Here is a 19511-nt window from a genome sequence, read left to right as displayed (position 1 = left end):
AAACCATAAAACAGACTTTTTTTTTTTTTAAGATTTTATTCACTTATTTGACAGAAATCACAAGTAGGCAGAGAGAGAGAGGAGGAAGCAGGCTCCCCACCAAGCAGAGAGCCTGACATGGGACTCGATCCCAAGACCCTGAGATCATGACCTGAGCCGAAGGCAGAGGCTTAACCCACTGAGCCACCCAGGCGCCCCCATAAAACAGACTCTTAACTATAGAGAACAAACTGAGGATTGCTGGGGGGAGGTGAGTGGGGTTATATAGGTATTAAGGAGTGCCCTTGTGAAGAGCACCAGGTGTTGTATGTTAATAATGAATCACTACATCCTACACCTGAAAGTAATATTACACTATAAGTTAACTGACTGGAATTTAAATAAAAACTTGGAAGAAAAAAATGAAAATTTTCCATATGCTACAATATGGATGGAGCTAAAGAATATAATGCTAAACAAAGTAAATTAGAGAAAGACAAATACCATATGATTTCACTCATATGTGGAATTTAAGAAACAAATGACCCAAAGGAAAGAGAGAGACACACACACACACCAAGAAACAGACTCTTAACGATGGAGAACAAACTGATGGTTATCAGAAGGGAGTTAGGTGGAGGGATGGGTTAAATTGGTGGGATGGGGATTTAGGAATGCACTTGCTGATGAGCACTGGATGATGTGTGAGTTGTTGAATCAATATATTATATACCTGAAACAAATATAACACTGTCTGTTAACAGGAATTGTTAAAAAATAAACAATATTTTTAAAAATGGGCAAAGGACCTGCCCAGATATTTTTCCAAAAAAGACATACAAATGGCCAACAGACTTATCAGCAAAATGCAAATCAAAGCCATAGTGATACATCACCTCATACCTGTTGGAATGGTTAGAATCAAAGAAGAAATAACAAGTGTTGGTGAGTATGTGCAGAAAAGGAAAGCTTATGCACTGTTGGTGGGAATGTAAATTGGTACAGCTACTATGGAAAACAGTATGGAGGTTTTTCAAGAAATTAAAAACAGAATTACCATATTATCTAGTAATTCCATTACTGGGTATTTGCCTAAAGAAAATGGAAACACTATTGGAAAAGATATATGCATCCCTATGTTCATTGCAGCATTATTTACAACAGCCAAATTATGGAAGCTGCCCAAGCATTCATTGATAGAAATGAATGGATAAAGAAGATGTTATATAAATATATAAGTATACAAAAAATACATATGAAAAATATATATGAATATTACTCAGCCATAAAAAAGAATGAAATCTTGCTATTTTTGACAACACGGGTGGATCTAGAAGGTATAATGAAATAAGTCAGAGAAAGAGAAATACCATATGATTTCACTCATATGTGGAATTTCAGAAACAAAACAAATGAGCAAACAAAGAAGAAAAAAGACAAAAAAGCAGACTCTTAATTACATTACCAATTTACACCAGAAAACAAACTGGTGCTTGCCAGAGGGGAGGTGGGCAGGAGGAGGGGCAACAAAGACAAAGGGGATTAAGAGTACTCTTATCTTGATAAGCACTGAGTAATGCATAGAATTGTTGAACCATTATACCGTTGTCCTGAAGCTAATAACACTGTATGTCAATTATACTTAAATAAAAAAAAGATATGTAAGAGTATATGGCTATGATAAAATTGTTCTCTATAATAATATGGCAGGAAGTAATATAATAATATGAATTTTGCATTGAAACAAACTGGACTGTCAAATACAGTGTGCCTCTGTTTCTCACTCTTTTTTTTTTTTTTAAAGATTTTATTTATTTATTTGACAGAGAGAGATCACAAGTAGGCAGAGAGGCAGGCAGAGAGAGAAGAAGGGAAGCAGGCTCCCTGCTGAGCAGAGAGCCCGATGCGGGACTCGATCCCAGGACCCCGAGATCATGACCCGAGCCGAAGGCAGCGGCTTAACACACTGAGCCACTCAGGCTCACTCTTGATGGAAGAAATAGATTTGAAGTAAAAACACATATCCAACTCACAACATTATCTTTATATAGCTGGGGGGAAAGAAACTGGGCCAGTTAGTATAATACTTTCTTATAGAAATGAAGATGCAGGGGCAGCCTGCCCACAGTTACAACCTTTTAACATTTACATGAGGCTTCATGCCTTTCTGTAATTCAAACCCCTCCATAAACCTAACCTCTCCTCCTAATAAGTCCCACCAACACCAACCCCATTCTCCCACAACTGACTTCCAAAGAAAATGATATGTATTTAGGGTACTCAGTGAATAACACCAAAGTAATACCAGTGTATCTTCCTGACAGAAGCAGTTATGGGGACTTTAGGGCCAGTGAAGCCACAGGAAAGCTGAGCTACAGTTTTGTATCATGAATCATTATCAAAATTCCGAGCTCAATTCTGATTATAAAATGCTTATTACTGTGATGTTACAACAACCCCAAAAGAACACAGCTGGATTCTCAGATGACAGGTTGATCTTAAAATTTCTGGCCAAAGACAACCTAATTTTGTGGTAATAAATTGTGCAAATTTGATGTGGACATCACTGTAATTGGATACATGTGGAACCTCACTAGATTATTATTACTTTTTTCTGGCAGTAACAATCACTTTATGATTAGAATTTAGCAGCATATGGAGACCTCCTATAGGGAAACCTCTCTACACAAAAACTTTCTGGTATTTGATTAGCTTAATTTATTGAAAGTTTAGCTTTTTGTTTTATGGTAAACAGCAGCATTAAAACCCTACAGTTTGTTCCCTGTCTACATTTCCAGTCTTAACTCTTTACTTACCTTTTTCAAATTCACACTTCAGTCAAGGTATTCTGCTTACTGCCCTCTGGCCCTAGGTTGTATTTTCCTTATTTTGTTCTGTTTTTTTCCTCCTCTCCTGAGCCCTCTGAGAGGCCGGTTATCATCCTGACTCTTCTTCCACTTGTTCAACCTCTATGGTTTGAAGTGATTCTCACTCCTCTGAATACTTATAATAAATTATGAGAAATTTTTGTAATGGTAATGCACTTAATAAACATGTGATCTATAATTATGACACTGAGTATCTCATAATTGTATTGGCAACTTTTTTTTGTTTATGAACTCTTTACTCATCTTTTGTTTCATGAGACCCCAATATACCCTCAGCTATAATGATTTCCTAGAAGAACTTACAGAATTCAGAAAAACTGTTATATTCATGGTACAATTTATTACAGTGAAAGGATATAGATTAAAATCAGCAAAAAACAAAAGATGGATAGTACAAAGTCCAAGAGAAACCAGGCACAAGCTTCCAGTTACCTTCTCCTATTGGAGTTGCACAGACAATACTTAATTCTTTTTTTTTGTTTGTTTCAGACAATACTTAATTCTTCCAGGAAAAATGTGGGACAACATCTACAATGTATTATTAACCAGAGATGCTCTCTAGAATCTTGGGATCCTAGGTTTTTATTGGGAGTCACTCATGTAGCAATTCTATGCTTATGTGACCAACCTAACTATTTACTCTCCAACCCTCTCCACTGTCACAAGAGGTCAAACTAATATAGCATGGCTGAAGAAGGATAAAAACATGCATTCACCATAAATTTCACTATTAGCATAAACCATCTCCTGTGTTCCAACGTCTCAGGTATACAAAGATACTCTTTTCAGGCATGATATTCCAAGGACTCAGAGACTGTCTCCCAGGAACTAGTCGAGTGCCATTTCCTTCTGGGGTATGCAGGATTTGAGGACAACAAGCCCACTAAGTTAACTCTCTATTATACACCTCATTTGGTGATATTGAGCTGTCTAGCCATACTTCATGATTCTTAGGTGTCAGTGTAGAACAGAATCAACATTTTCTCCTTTTTATTTAGTTATTACTCAATAAATATTTGAATTTTTGCATCATTATATATCTTCTATTCATTATAGTTCAAATACCAAAAATACCATTCAGCTCTTGTTAATAGCTTTTCTCTGAAGAGTAACATAAAAAATGTCAATTCTTGGCCAAATTCTCCTCTTTATCACAATGACATGTTTCCATTGATATTTCATCTAAGATCGTAGAACTAGACCTGCAGTTAGCGTGATTTTTTTCAACGTGAAGTGGGGAAATGGAATGCGTACAGTGCCCACTTACATTATAAAACTAGAAGAAATAAATGTGAAACCTGAGTTGTTTCTATGAGACCTGATGAGCTTCCCATCTACTTTGAATAAGGGAATGTTGCCTATTTTTTTGTTTTTGTTTTTGTTTTCACTTTACTACATTTCTTATGCTGTGCCTTTTATCCCTGTGAAATATTCATTCCATAACTAGATGACTGTATCACCCACTTCCCTTCACCTATTTTGCCAATTTGAAATTTGTGTCAAATGGGAATTTTTTTTTTAAAGATTTTATTTATTTATTTGACAGCGAGAGATCACAAGTAGGCAGAGAGGCAGGCAGAGAGAGAGAGGAGGAAGCAGACTCCCCACTGAGCAGAGAGCCCGATGCAGGACTCAATCCCAGGACCCTGAGATCATGACCTGAGCCGAAGGCAGCAGCTTAACCCACTGAGCCACCCAGGCGCCCCTCAAATGGGAATTTGTTAAAAAAACTTTTTACTCATTATAAGCAGTCATGATTAATATTCTTAAAACAAGGAAAAAATTAATGGAATGACCAGCTTTTATGGAAACAAATATGATTTAGCTAAGAATACTATTATTAAAGAATATCAAACCAGCTTCAAAGCTGGAGAGTTTCTGGGGCAAAAAGCAGAATAATGTCATAATAAGAGTATGTGACTGATTATCAGGATTTCTGATGATAGGGACAATGTTGTACGTTTGCCACATCTGTATGAAGCCCATATTTTCCAGCTGTCCTGCCAGTTAAGTTGAGGTTATTTGATTAATTCTCTTGCATGAAATCTAAAACATTACTTTCAGACCCAGGCAGTTAAAAGTGCGTAGAAGCTAAGTGTTCCATAGGGTAGGATTGCTTGACCTCTCCTAGACTTTATAAAGAGGAAATAAATGTTTATTGTATTGAAGCCATTGAGATTTCAGGCCATTTGTTATGGCAGCCAAACTTAGCTTGACCTGCCTACCATACCTGTATCATAGTAACAACTCTGAATTTACCATTAGCAGTACAGTTGACCCTTGAACAACATGGGGGTTGGGGTGCCAACTCCCCTACAACAGAAAATTCTCATATAATTTTGATTCCCCCAAAATTTAATTACTAATAGCCTACTGCTGACCAGAAGCCTTGTTTATATCATAAACAGCTGATTAAATATTTTGTATGCTATGTGTATTATATACTATATTCTTATAATAAAGTAAGCTAGAGAAAATAAAATATTACTAAGAAAATCATAAGGAAGAAAAAATATATTTACAATACTATACTCTACCTGAAAAAAATCTACTATAAGTGGATTCACGTACAAACCTGTGTTGTTCAAAGGTCTACTGAATAACCAAAGGCAAGATGCTTTAACTCTTCAACGTCTAGTTCCCTGGAGTATAGAATGAATAGTTAAACTAACTCTACCTAAAACTCCTCTTAATTAAAAATGCTCATGTAATTGGTTAAAAATGGAGGTCTTATAGGTTCAATTACTGGCTGGGTCACTTAATATTTGTGATATTAATCTCATTTGTGCTATTCCATAAATTAAAGATATTAATGCTTAATACACATCATTATTTTAAAATTTCACACAGAAAGCACTAACCTGGCATATCAAAAGAGTTCTATAAGTCAACAACTGATAATTATATCCATAACAATAATCACAGTTTTAAAAAGTCTAAAAATCAATAACAAATTTTGTTTCCTAAATACCCTTGACTCAACAATGTCATTGTTACTACTTAGCTGTAGTAAGCGTCATTTATATCCATCATTTTTTTACAATATATTTTTTAAAAGATTTTATTTATTTATTTATTTGGCAGAGAGAGAGAGAGAGATCACAAGGCAGAGAGGCAGGTGGGGGGTGGGGGTGAAGGGGGGCAAGCAGGATCCCTGCCAAGCAGAGAGCCTGATGTGAGGCTCAATCCCAGGACACTGGCATCATGACCTGAGCTGAAGGCAGAGGCTTTAACCCACTGAGCCACCCAGGTTCCCCTATATCCATTATTCTTAAACTTGTTCCTAACAACAGAAAAAGATAACAAAGTCAGCTTTTCTATTATTGTCCTATAGTCATGTCTGGGATACCAAAAAAATGAGAAAACTTAGTTCACTCTAGTTCATGGAACTCTTACATCATGAAACAAAAGTAAAAATGTTTTGCTAGGATGTTCTATGTCAGAACCTACTTTGAAGATAAAGAGAAGTATAAATTTTTCCCTAGAGCACTATTCCCAACTATGAGACTTAGAGTCACTTTGAATTTCCTCAAATATATCTAAAAATTCCTGTTTTCTATCTGAAGAGGAAGTTCATTGTATCTTTGAAGCAAATATACAAATATTAATGTACCAATCCTTATTATAACTCCTTTAAAATTTTTTTAATGCTTAACAAATAGCATACAAGATGATCTGTGGTCTACTAGGCATCACTGTCCACTTCTTTCTATATCTCCTGTGCATCACAAATAAGAGGTCAAAACTATGTTTTCCAGAATACCTAACAATCTGAGTCGATTTTGATGATGAGAAGCACTTGGGCTAGATTTGGAAGGTTGAAGAGAGAAGTGTCTCTGCTAGCAGTGTGAGCAGATGGACAAACTCTAGAGAAACATCCTCTTTGAGACCCCAGATGGAATATTTTAAGTAATATCCATTTTTCTGATTGGAACCAATATAGACAGTATTTGTAATATTTGTAAAGATTTTCTGGGAAAATACCTAACAATCTGAGTCGATTTTGATGATGAGAAGCACTTAGGCTAGATTTGGAAGGTTGAAGAGAGAAGAGTCTCTGCTAGCAGTGTGAGCAGAAGGACAAACTCTAGAGAAACATCCTCTTTGAGACCCCAGATGGAATACTTTAAGTAATATCCATTTTTTCTGATTGGAACCAATATAGACAGTATTTGTAATATTAGTAAAGATTTTCTGGGAACTGCTTACAATAATGGATAAAGAACAAAAAAATTAAAGCCTATTAAAAGATTAAAACATTTTTGACCCTTTCTCTTAAAATTCATTTCAAACAATACTCCAGAGATTTTGAGGGGCATTGAGTGGTTCAGTTGGTTGAGCATTTGCCTTTAGTTCAAGTAATGATCCCAGGGTCCTGGGATTGAGCCCCACATCGGGCTCCCTGCTCAGTGGGGAGCCTTCTTCTCCCTCTGCCTATCGTTTCCCCTGCTTGTGCTATCTCTGCCAAATAAATAAATAAAATCTAAAAAAAAAAAAAATTTTATTTGATTGTCATTTAATTCCCTTTTAATGCCACATAATATTCTTTTTCTTTCTCTTTAAGCCCAGTGTTATTTTGGTACTAGCGTATGGTCTTCTAAAATGAAGCTGGAAAATTTAAATTTTCTGTTACAAATTGTATTTGGCCTGTCTTTACAAATTCTGAAAGGTGCCTTAGCAGAGACAGAATACCAAAGAGACATTTTTAAAATAGTTGCTCAAAGTCCCTTAGATCTACAAAATGAGATCTTAAAAACATGTACTGAACACCTATACTGCTTGTGCTGTCTAGAAACTTGAAAGTTAGCGTGAAAAATGCAAGTGTGTAAATGTAGAAAATAATAAAACATATTTAAATAACATTTTAAGACAACAGTAGATGAAATATTGCAAGGTAATGGAGAATTCACTACTCACATTATTTACCAGAAGACTCAGAAACACTGTAGGACCCTTCCATGAACACTTTCTCTGCCTTGCTGTTTGCTCTAAATATTCTATGTCCCGTCTTTAAAAGTTCTGCTCAATGTCTTGGTATAGGGTACTAGCTGAGCCCATCATGCTAAAAGATGCAAAGTCAGCCAGGCTCATAGCAGGAATTGTTAGTTAATGATATGATGAGCTTTGTTGTGCCTAACTTACCTCTCTTTCTGTACCTTGTTATGAAGGTACAGATCTCCAATTCTTATTTCAGCTGTTAATTATAGGCAAAGACTGAATAGGTAAGAAACTTCAATTATCAACATAGAAAGAAATTAACCTGTTTGCTTAGTTTGGGTGTTAAATATTGCATAAGAAACCAAGACTGAGGAAACATGATCCCCCATGGAAATATTTCCAAGTGGTGTGAGATGTTACTAAGAAATGTTCTTCAGGTTTGACAATGGGCTGTATATCAATGATAAATTAAGTCAAACCTATTCAAGACAGAGAAACCACCTACCTATTAAAATCCTCTCTCATAGTTCCTCTTTTACCTTTAACACTTCTATTTGGGACTTTGTACTGACTGAGCTTTGGCTTTATGCTCCAAAATTCACTCATTAGTAGACTACAGAAATCTCTCTCAGTGAATTACAGGCTGAGAGTAAGGATTGAATTAAAAGAGAAAGTAAACTATGGAAAGAACCTAGATGTCCATCAACAGATGAATGGACCAAGAAGATGTGGTATATATACACAATGGAATACTATGCAGCCATCAAAAGAAATGAAATCTTGCCATTTGCGACAACATGGATGGAACTAGAGCGTATCATGCTTAGCGAAATAAGTCAAGCAGAGAAAGACAACTATCATATGATCTCCCTGATATGAGGAAGTGGTGATGCAACATGGGGGCTTAAGTGGGTAGGAGAAGAATCAATGAAACAAGATGGGATTGGGAGGGAGACAAACCATAAGTGACTCTTAATCTCACAAAACAAACTGAGGGTTGCTGGGGGGAGGGGGTTTGGGAGAAGGGGGTGGGATTATGGACATTGGGGAGGGTATGTGCTTTGGTGAGTGCTGTGAAGTGTGTAAACCTGGTGATTCACAGACCTGTACCCCTGGGGATAAAAATATATGTTTATTAAAAAAAAAAATTATGAAAAAAAAAAAAAAAAGAGAAGGTAAACAAAGAAGGTCACAAAGCCTACCCTGGTTACTCCTATTCACCTGATCTTCCTTTATCCATACACTCAAGGCATTTTATATCTATTATATATCATTTATCCTTTTTAAGTTTTAATGGTATGGAGTATATTTATTCACTGAGTGTAAGGACAAACACTAAAGTTTCTTGAGTTTTTCTTCAGTTTTGTATTCCTCCCACTTACTAGTTCCATCCTTAAGTCAAACTTAAAAATTTCAGATTCAGGAAGGAGGGAATTTGGCTTGCTCCAATTTTCTGGGTCTCATCACCTGGAAAGTAAATAATTAAACGGATTTGCAATTCACTCTCCTCAACTGACAGGGGACATCTCCAGGAAAGAAAAGATGACCTGGTCAAATATCCTCATAAATGTGCTAAGGCTAATGACTCCCAGAAAACAAACAAATGGTATTTGTTAGCCATACAGTCCTCATGGATAGCAGTATGTACCTGTTATAAAATTATTTTTTAATTTATAAATGCCTGGAATCTATGGATTTATAGACAGCTTCCTGGGAAAATGTCACATAAACTACGTAACTATTTGAGTTTAAAATGGAGATGTTTTACAACCCAAACAGCTCTTCCTCCATAATTGACTACACACTTCATTCAAGACTTCATATATTAATCTTCATATATTAATCAGGGAACATCCTGCTGCAGAGAGGGGAAAAAAAATAAGGATCCAGTAAGGTGTACTATTTCAGATCTTTCCTTCCTACCCCTATGTCTCCTGATTGTGTCCCTGAAATCCTTATTAAAACTTGTTCCTAGCACAAATTTCTCATTTGTGTGTCTGATTTTGGTAATCCTATTTTTTTTTAAATTTTCAGTTATCCACTGTATAGTAAGTATATCATTAGTTTTTCATGTAGTGTTCCATGATTCATTAGTTATGCATAATACCCAGTGCACATCACAGCATGTGCCCTCCTTAATACCATCACCCTGCCATCCCCTGCCCCCACTCCCTTTCCTTCTGAGACCCTCAAGATTGTTTCCTAGGGTCCATAATATCTCATGGTTCATCTCCCTCTCAGATAATCCTATTCTTTGAATTATCTCACCATCCAATCATACTTACTACTTCTCTGCATTAAAACCCCTGCCTTAAAAAGAAGTGTTCTACTTAGTTCTTGAGACTTGGTCCCTGCTCTGTATCCCAGCTCTGCTAAGCAGCTCTTCCCTAGCTTCTGTCTTCTGAAACCTTCTCCTGATAAACATGTTAAGGATTTCAGAATTTGTAGGACCAATTTCTACATTTTTAATGACAATTTCTACCACAGATTTGAATTTTGTCCCACAACGTGGCACAATGACCATAGATTTTGTGTTTGTGGAAAGATGTTATTGATTTGGCTTGTGTGCTTGACTTTAAGAATATCACCCACTCCTGGGCTCTTGTCATCTCTATATCACATGTTGTAACTGCAATGGATCCAAGCTGAATCCTTTATAAGACTCTTCAAAACTGTAGATTCTATCTTCTGCTGTCTTTTTAACAACTGTGGCTGGCCTTCTTCCCACCTAGATAGTAGGAGTAATTCCAAGCTCAGCCTTCCTTAATTTGACTGCCATGCCCTTATATGTGACAGGTATTGTAACTTACAATTTATTTATATCCTACTTAGTCCACAGAACACATAATAGATACTCAGTAATTGCTTGTAGATACAGAGAAGAGAAAGAACCCACATAATGACTACAGATTATTTATACTCACTATGCACCAGGCATAGTGTGAGGAATATTACCGTATATAATTTCAACTTTCCCAAAAATATACTGAAAAAAAAAAAACCCATCATTTTAGTGATGCAGAACATGAAACTTAGAAAAATTAGCTTTGTTTAAGGCATTCTAGCTAGTAGAGCTGAGATATAGAGATAGGCCTTTCCTGGTTCAAAGCCCATCCTAGTCCATGATACCACAGTGCCTCTTTTTGCATTCTTTCTTTGATTATCCTCCAGTTTTTTTCCAGGAGCTAAGGTAAAGTAAAGAAACTTAATCAACTGAGCATTGAATTCAACAGAAACAAGCAAAAATCTGATTTAGGGTATGAAGAAAATGGCACAAAAATCCAGGGACTTAGCCACAACAGAAGAAGGAAAATCACGTGACAGAAATAACTTCATATTAATTTATTTCCTACTTCATTTAAATTCCTTCCAGAGAGGTTCTTATCATTGTTCCCATTGCTTTGTTTCCTCTTTACTGTTTTCTAATACATAATGAAAAATTCAATTTAGTCATGGGCTACATGGTTTTCATTTGGAAGGTCCAAATTGGAAGAAGTCACATAGCTCTAGACCTCGCCTTGAAAAATTACTTACAATTATTTACACTGCAATTCCGTCAGTAATAGTTTTTCACACTCATATGCAGAACCTAATTCAGAGGCTCCTCAAGCAGGAAGTTCTATTTTTACATTTAACTCTTGAAGAGAAAGCATACTTAGCAGAAACATCTTTAAAAATGAACATGGAAATGTACGGATCATTAATCAAACAAGAATATCTACTTTTTAAGGCAGATGAATGTAGAAACCAATTTACGCCAACCCTTCTGGGGTCTTTGGATAATCTCAGTTGATTTCTTGAGTCACCATACAATACATTTGGGCACTAGAACTTAACATCCTGTGTAACATCTGTATTTTAGTGCCCAGGAGATATGCATTAGGTGTTTTAATAACTGTCTCTTAACAAGTGTTTGTCAACTAAACAGAAGGCATCTCTGCCTCTGGAAGAGGAAAGGAAAAGGCTGGAATAGTGAGAGGAAAAAGAAAGGTAACAAACAACCTTTTATAATTCCTCCTTTTTCTACATTCCTGTAGCAACAATTAGAATTCTTTATCCAATGAACATTTATTTCATACCAACTATGTGTTCAGAGGGGAATAGGAGATTATATGAGAGACATTATCTCTGTTCTTTTGAAACTTATGGCATATTAGGAAAGACAGCAAATAACAAATACTAAAGACAAAAAGTTCTACACAGGAAAAGAAGAGAATCCCATGAGATCATCTAACAAACCAACCTAACCTAACATGGACAGTGTGGAAAGGCATCTATTAGAAAGTAATATCTAAGTTTAAAAAAGGAGGAGGAATTATCCAGACTTCAAAATTTGCTAGGGAGGCTGAAAGAAGGTTTTAAAAAATCTAAGTAACATTTGAATTTTGTAAACATTTTAACTACATATCCTTAATCCAAAGAAAATAAAAATTGAAACAAATATTAAAACTTTCTTAAATTTGTTTTTAGAAGTATAACAATTCTGAAACTTTTTTGTATGTACTGTAGGAGAGAACAACAAAAAATTTAAAAAAAAAGAAGAGAACAATTAAATAAGGACATTGATGTGAGGATCCCAGGATCTCACTGCAAAAAGGAAATATAAACGGAATAGGGTAATAAAGAAAGAGCTCTATGGAATGGGACTGAAATGGGAAGTCTCAGTATATAAATGTGTGTGTGTGTGTGTGTGTGTGTGTGTGGGTGTTAATAGGGGGTTAGAATGTGTTTTCTAGCTTTCTTTCCCAAAGGAAGCAATGAAATCTATCAGCAAGGGGCACAACTAGCATACAAGTCTCTATTTCTAAATATCTTTCCACACGAAAAGCATCCAAACATCCTTGGAAAATAAAGAAGTGCTCCAAAAAATGGGGGCATGATAAACCAGGAACCACTTTAAAGAAGCCCCCACTGGCCACATCTAGAGCAGTTTAAACATGAAACTAAAGACAATAAGTCACTGAATAAAAGAAGAATCCATGACTCCATAATGCTGATCAGATAGATAGATAAGTGATAGATAGACAGATAGATAGACAGATATAGGTAGATAGGATAGATATAGATAGATGAATGAGAAGGAAAAGTTCCTCAGATAGACTACCAGCTAACAGGAACAATGGATTTAGAAAATTATGATTTTTACATTAATAATATATACAAAAAATTGATTCAGACAGAATTAAAAACTGCCAAATATAAAGATTTTGAAGGTATAGCTAACTGAAAAGAGCAAGAAGCAGCACAGGATCTTGCATCTGGTAAAATTTTTATATATTTGTAAATATGAAAATATGTATTTATAAAACTCAAAGTTATCTGTCAAAAGAAAATCCTCCAAAAGAACCACTTGGTTTTCATCCATGAGCTGACACAGAAGGAATGTGCCTCTCTTCACATGCCACACTTCAGTGCAATCCCAATTGCCAAGTACCAAGCATGACCATTTGTTCTGTTACACAATATAGGCACAGAGCCCAGGGCCTCTGAGCTTTTCAAGGGCTTACTAAACACTAGAGACATGAAAAATATACATGCATCAGTTTCAAAATATGAAAAGAAGCAAGTCTAAATCTATAAATGTTTAAATATTTAAATAAATTATAACATGTCAATTTCATTCTTAGAATTTGCAAACCTTGTCTTTATATTAGAAAACAATTTTTAGGTTAGACTTCTTATTCCATTAATATTTCCTAATATATATAATTATTGTGAAGAAATAAAAACTGATTTTATTTAAATAAATTATTTAAAACTCTTACTGTCTTCTACCACTTTCTGTAGAGTTGTACATGTAATGGTATGTCAATTAAGCCAGGTGAGGTAGCATGGATGAATGAACATTTCAATCATGCACAGCTAAGTCAGTAGAGAATACAATGTCTCTAGCAGCCAAGAATTTTCCAAGCAGGCAGGCCCCAATTTAACCCCCAATTTTAATATACTCTCCCAAATTATTACCCTTATCCTTTGCTGCATAAAGTCCCTCCAAAAGCCTAAGATCTCCAGATTGGAGAAGGGGAGGTTCCTGTGATTTCACCTCTGATTATTAATTATCTAATTATTAATTTTTTAATTTTCATTTTAATTTCTTGTTATAATAACATTATCATGATACAGGATTTAGTTACTAAGGTAGCAAGAAAGGTCATTGTGTAGCTTATTCTTAATTAAACGTTTTCTCCATTTAGTCAAAATTCAGCTGTGTTCTTGGTTCACCCTTCCTGTGATGGCTAAAACACTACAGTTTTCAGCTTCCTTCTTATTTTGTGTGCTATTAACAGATTTTAATTTTATTTCCTATTAACAAATATTTCTAAACTATATACTTTTTCTTGAATTTGTTAATAATGAATTTAATTTTACCTATGAAGTCTTGATACTCTTCTTTGATGCAATAGATACCCTTTTTGATTAATTTTGCCATTTGATAGTAGTCACATAACTTCAAAATCAGTAATGTTTTTCAAATCTTACTGGTAAAATTATATTTAATATTGTATATAAGTATACACTGATATTTTGATATAATGTATGTTTGGGTTTCTAAATAAAAGTGACTAGCTGGGCACCTGGGTGGCTCAGGGGGTTAAAGCCTTTGCCTTCAGCTAGGGTCATGATCCCAGGGTCCTGGGATTGAGCCCCACGTCGGGCTCTCTCTGCCTCTCTCTCTGCCTTCTCCTCTCTCTCTCTGCCTGCCTCTCTGCCTACTTGTGATCTCTGTCAAAAAATAAATAAAATCTTTAAAAAAAAAAAAAAAAAGAGTGACTAGAGCCTATGAAGGTCTTTAAATGGCCCGGAAGCTAAGAAGTGAGCTAGAGAGTTCACACATTTATTCAATAATTAGTTGAGAATCTATCACATTCCATAAATTCTGTTAAGGTGCTATGGGACATACAAATAACTATAAAGTACTATTTATGTCTGTTAGGAACTAACAATATAGCTGGGGAGTATGCAAGTGACTAATTGTTCACCCATCTTTGTTCTCATTCTTTGGCATATCACCAAGCTACTATTAGAGTTTCCCTACAGTTAGAGCATGGGACTGACTTTGTCTGTCTAGTGGAATGTGGGTAGAAGTGACGCATACCACCACCATACTTGGCCATTAAAACCTCATGTAAATATCCTTACTCTCTCTCCACTTTGTAAAAAATGCTGCTTAAACAATATAGAAGTTCAACGTGCTAGGAATAATTTCAGTTTGGAAGGGTAAAATGAGGGATGGTCATTCTAACAGGGAATAGTACCTAAGCCAATTGCCGATGGATTGTCACAATCCCCAACACACACAAATTTTCCTTTTCTTTTTGTTTTTTTACTCTTTTCTTTGAATGTGCACATTCCCATTTCATTTTTCTTTTTAGAAAAATGAAAATTTTCTTTTAGACTTAGTTCATTTTTCCTTTTAGACTTAGTTTTTCAGTGTACATGTACCATCCTTTATAGTGCACATTTTATCTACCACTTTAGGCTTAGTTAGCTTTTAAAATTTATAATCCTCTTTTTATGCATACAATGTTATTCTGTTAATACATATTGTTTCCATTTTCATTTAATCTCAACTATTAAAGCAAGTCCTCCAGGATCAATGAAATTTTGTTCATATGTATTGTTTGAGTTATTTTATGTATTTAAAAGACAAGCATTTATTTAACATTAACTCTCTACCGTGCATCAATCTAAGGGAGAGATATGTTATAGGAATTAATTTAATAGTTAAGGATGTAAGGTTCTAGGGCACATTTATTTGAGTTTAAATCTCTGCTCTACTACTTACTATGTGACCTTGGATGAATTATTTAAGGTGGAAATGATACCTGTCTGCTCCACAGAATTGATATATGTCTTCAATGAAATAATATATATGAATACTAATACTAATTATACATGGTTATAATATAAAATATATCTGTATGTTATTTATTTTTTTAGATTTTATTTATTTATTTATTTGACAGAGAGAGATCACAAGTAGGCAGAGAGGCAGGCAGAGAGAGAGAGAGAGAGGAGGAAGCAGGCTCCCTGCTGAGCAGAGAGCCCAATGCGGGACTCGATCCCAGGACCCTGAGATCATGACCTGAGCCGAAGGCAGAGGCTTAGCCCACTGAGCCACCCAGGCGCCCATATCTGTATTTTAAAAACCCTGCTCACAAGAAGGCCAGAATCTAGTATAGCCCTATAATTGGTCATAATCAATAAAATATCATTACTCCTATTTCTTGACTAAATATTATATCTAAATCTTTATAAAGCTCTCTGTAATATTATACTCTTGGAGCAAATCAACAAAGTTGAAATGATTTTTTTCATAAACAATTTATTTTAAATCTGTAATTTTGCAAAATTTTTTGTAGTGCTGGTCTATTGTATTATTTTTCTTCCCGATGACATTGTGATTTTAAGTGAAGAATTGCAGTGGATGACATTTTTATCATTGTTTTGCTTTTTCATAGATAATAAAAATGGTAGGCATAGACAGATTAATATTAGTGTGTGCTTAAATTATGATGAAAAATTCTCAAGTTGTCTCCCTGGCTTCTTTCAATCCATCCTTCACCCTGCCTTCTTGGTCTATAAATAGGCAAGTCTAATCACATGATTCCCCTGTTCAATCTTTCCCTCCTCAGTCATAAAATCCTTGTAACTTTCAGTGGCTTCTAAGGCCTTCTGTTAGGTAATTTCACTCAAATTTTTAGTCGTTTTTCTCCATATTCACCCCATGACTCAACCAGATGAAACTATTTGCAATTCCTAGAATATATAAGGTTTTTGCTCAAAATGTTTCCTCTGTCTATAAGGCATTTTCCCTTTGTTTGCTATACACCTGCCAGGAGTATAGGCCTCAACGTAAGGCTTTCTTCTTCCTGTATAGTAGTAGAATTGCTCCCTGAATTATTTGTGTCCAATTATTCCCTGTAATAATTTATCACATCCACTTGTGTTTATTATCAGTCTTGTCTACGAGACTGTTGGTTCTATGAAGGTAAGCCTAGTGGGGATTTCTCCAAGGAATGAATCCTAGTAGATCCACATAGATTATCATTTTATGGCTCTAAATTGCACCTAGTTAATCATGCTAAATATGAAATAGCAAAAGGAAGAGACTTGGTGCTTAAAGGCAAGACCTTTGAATCAGACCTGGGTTCCAGATCTGCCATTTATTAACTGAATGGCCTTCACCAAATTACTTAAAATTATATAATTTTTTCATCTGTAAAATCAAGACAATATTAATAATTCATGCCTCATAGAATTTTAGGTAGGATGAAATGAGGCAATACTTAGCACTCAATAAATATTATTATTATTCTTTATGTAGCTATGCATTTGTTTTAGAAAAGTAAGAAAGTGCATATCTTGTTTAAAGAGTGACATATAAACCAATTTGGAAGAGTAAAGTTGTTTCCTATTTGAAATATAACAAAGAAAAACCTAGGAATTTTCTGATAATTTTTCTAATGTAAAGGATTTGATTTTTCTATATGGGCTTAAAGTAAGGCATATATCCCTATTGATATAAGTTTACATTATAAAATATATTCATTCAACTGATGCTAGATTTCCAGTCTACTAATTTGGTCACTTCAAGACATAATTCTTCTTTCCTCTGGCTGTCTCTGCAGCTTTATCCAATGTTCCTCCAAGTGGAATGGCTGCGGTTCCCTAGATGTGATCTACCAGTCCCCCACCCAAACTTCCGCAAAGCTTTTTCCTCTGCCTAGAATTACCTTTCTCTCTATAGCTAGAGTTATAGAGCCTAGTAGTTATTTCAGATAGAATATTTTCTCACCACCTTCATCTTTCTTATTTTTCTGCATACTCTTATTGTAACATTTATTGCTTTTCTTTTCCTAACTAGCTACCTATTCTTAGGGCCAGGGCCATAATCATATTTCCAGAGCAGCAGCCTCAACATAACTCTCACAGACTTGTTAGAAAGGCAAATTCTTGGGCCATACCCCAGACCTACAGGAAAACAAATTTGGGGTGGAGCCCAGGAATCTGTTTTCACAAGCCCACCAGGTACTTCTGATGCACACAAAAGTGAAAATTAAGGCTCTACAATAATGAAAGTGAAAAAATCTATAACTACACACAACAATACAGAGGAATTTAGAAATACACTGTTGAACAAAAGAAGCCAGACACAAGAAGAGTACGTCCTGTGTATGTATCTCAATTTATATGCATTGTAAAAACAGGCAAAATTAATCATTGCTATTAGAGTACAGTATAAATGGCTACCCTTCATAAGTCAGACTACATAATTTGCAGGGCCCAGTAAAAAAAGAAAATGCAGGGATCCTTGTTTTAAATGCAGTCTTTAAATACTTTCCATACCTCTTAACCTTTAGAACTTTTACTCTCCCAATGTCTACATTTGGACGTATTTATCTTTAGCATCAAAAATTGTCCGAGGTACCTTGATACAACATGAAAAGAACCTGTAATCATGGAAGGAAACTGGTCCTTGAACAAGGAAGAATTTGGTAGAAATTAGTGAGAGCTCAAGAAATGGCAAATCCAATTTTATTGGAAAAAAACAGAGTATCAAGCAATTTATCCAGAAATACATTAAATACAGGCAGCCCCTTGATTTTTTGCTATTACAGCATAATATATTATACAGGGCTTAATAAACTTAGTCTTGTCTTTCTTGTGCCAGACATCTAGGACAAACAGAAGCTTCAAGAACTGGAATCCTGAATGTGAAAGTTAGCAAGAAATACAGCCCTGTTTCCAGTAGAAAATATGTCAGTAATCAGTAATATCTAGAAAACAGGTTTTGTGAGGGAGATGATGGAAAACCACATAAACACAGGCACCATGTAAGGGTAAAAGAAGATGCCAAAGGGAGCAAAAAGGACATGAATCAGCTTCTTCTACCTTATATTTTTGTACAAGACCTTTCTGTATTTAAGCATCCTAATATGCCCCAGGCTCAAAGGGTAAATTACTTTTGAAGCTATAAACATAGACAGCTGTTTGCATTTGAGAGAAACCTGACACACAGCAATCTGAGGTATGACATATTTTTCTGAGACTGGTGTTGCTTCAGGGGAATAAAAAAGATGCTGTATTTGTGAGAATTAAGAACACTTCAGTCTCTTTTGAACAGGCAGCTCTAGTTTGGTGTCTTTTGGGGCAAGGTAGGGAGAACCTTCATATTCCCTGAAATATAAAGTGTATTAATAATAGGAAGAATATAGTCTCTTGGATGGTCCTTAAGGCCCTTAATTAAGTAACATAGCTTGTTCAGAAAAGACATGTGACTGGAAAGTAATAACTATATTTTTCATCCTAATGTAATAAAAATACGACCATTAAGTCCTGCAGTTTAGAAACATTGCTTATATTATCTCATGAGATATATTGTCCACTGACATAACTCAACGACATCTTTCTTCATCATTGTCATCATAATTATCAATCAAGTGGTACATACTACAAATACAATTGTTCCCTAAAGAAGACGCCAGTCTACATAGACACACACATTTCAGGTATTTTAAAACAAACTTTGGACAACTAAATCAGTTTATGCCAATAGTTGCAAAAATACAATGTCATGATCCCTGCCCTTTTCAAACCGTGAAGGTAAGATACTAGAATTCTAACAAATGGATGGAATTCTGTGAAAAAGAACTCCTCAGTAAAATGAAAGCATCATGTCTCAATTTTCATGGCTATAATAAT

At 35.2% G+C, this 19511-nt stretch overlaps 1 long non-coding RNA gene across 1 annotated transcript in view; it reads right to left on the bottom strand.

Moving 5' to 3' along the window:
* The window catches only part of LOC116588671, a 109239-nt gene that overhangs the window by 78028 nt on the left and 11700 nt on the right, over positions 1-19511 (bottom strand). Inside the window, exon 2 of the long non-coding RNA XR_004285038.1 lies at positions 9188-9272. This is a non-coding gene — a long non-coding RNA (uncharacterized LOC116588671). The remainder of the gene's footprint in view (positions 1-9187; positions 9273-19511) is intronic.

This window comes from Mustela erminea, chromosome 1 (assembly GCF_009829155.1).
Source record: "Mustela erminea isolate mMusErm1 chromosome 1, mMusErm1.Pri, whole genome shotgun sequence".
NCBI classification, from domain to species: Eukaryota; Metazoa; Chordata; class Mammalia; order Carnivora; family Mustelidae; genus Mustela; species Mustela erminea.
Note: the sequence above shows the minus strand (reverse complement) of the source record. Positions and strands in the feature narration are given on the sequence as shown.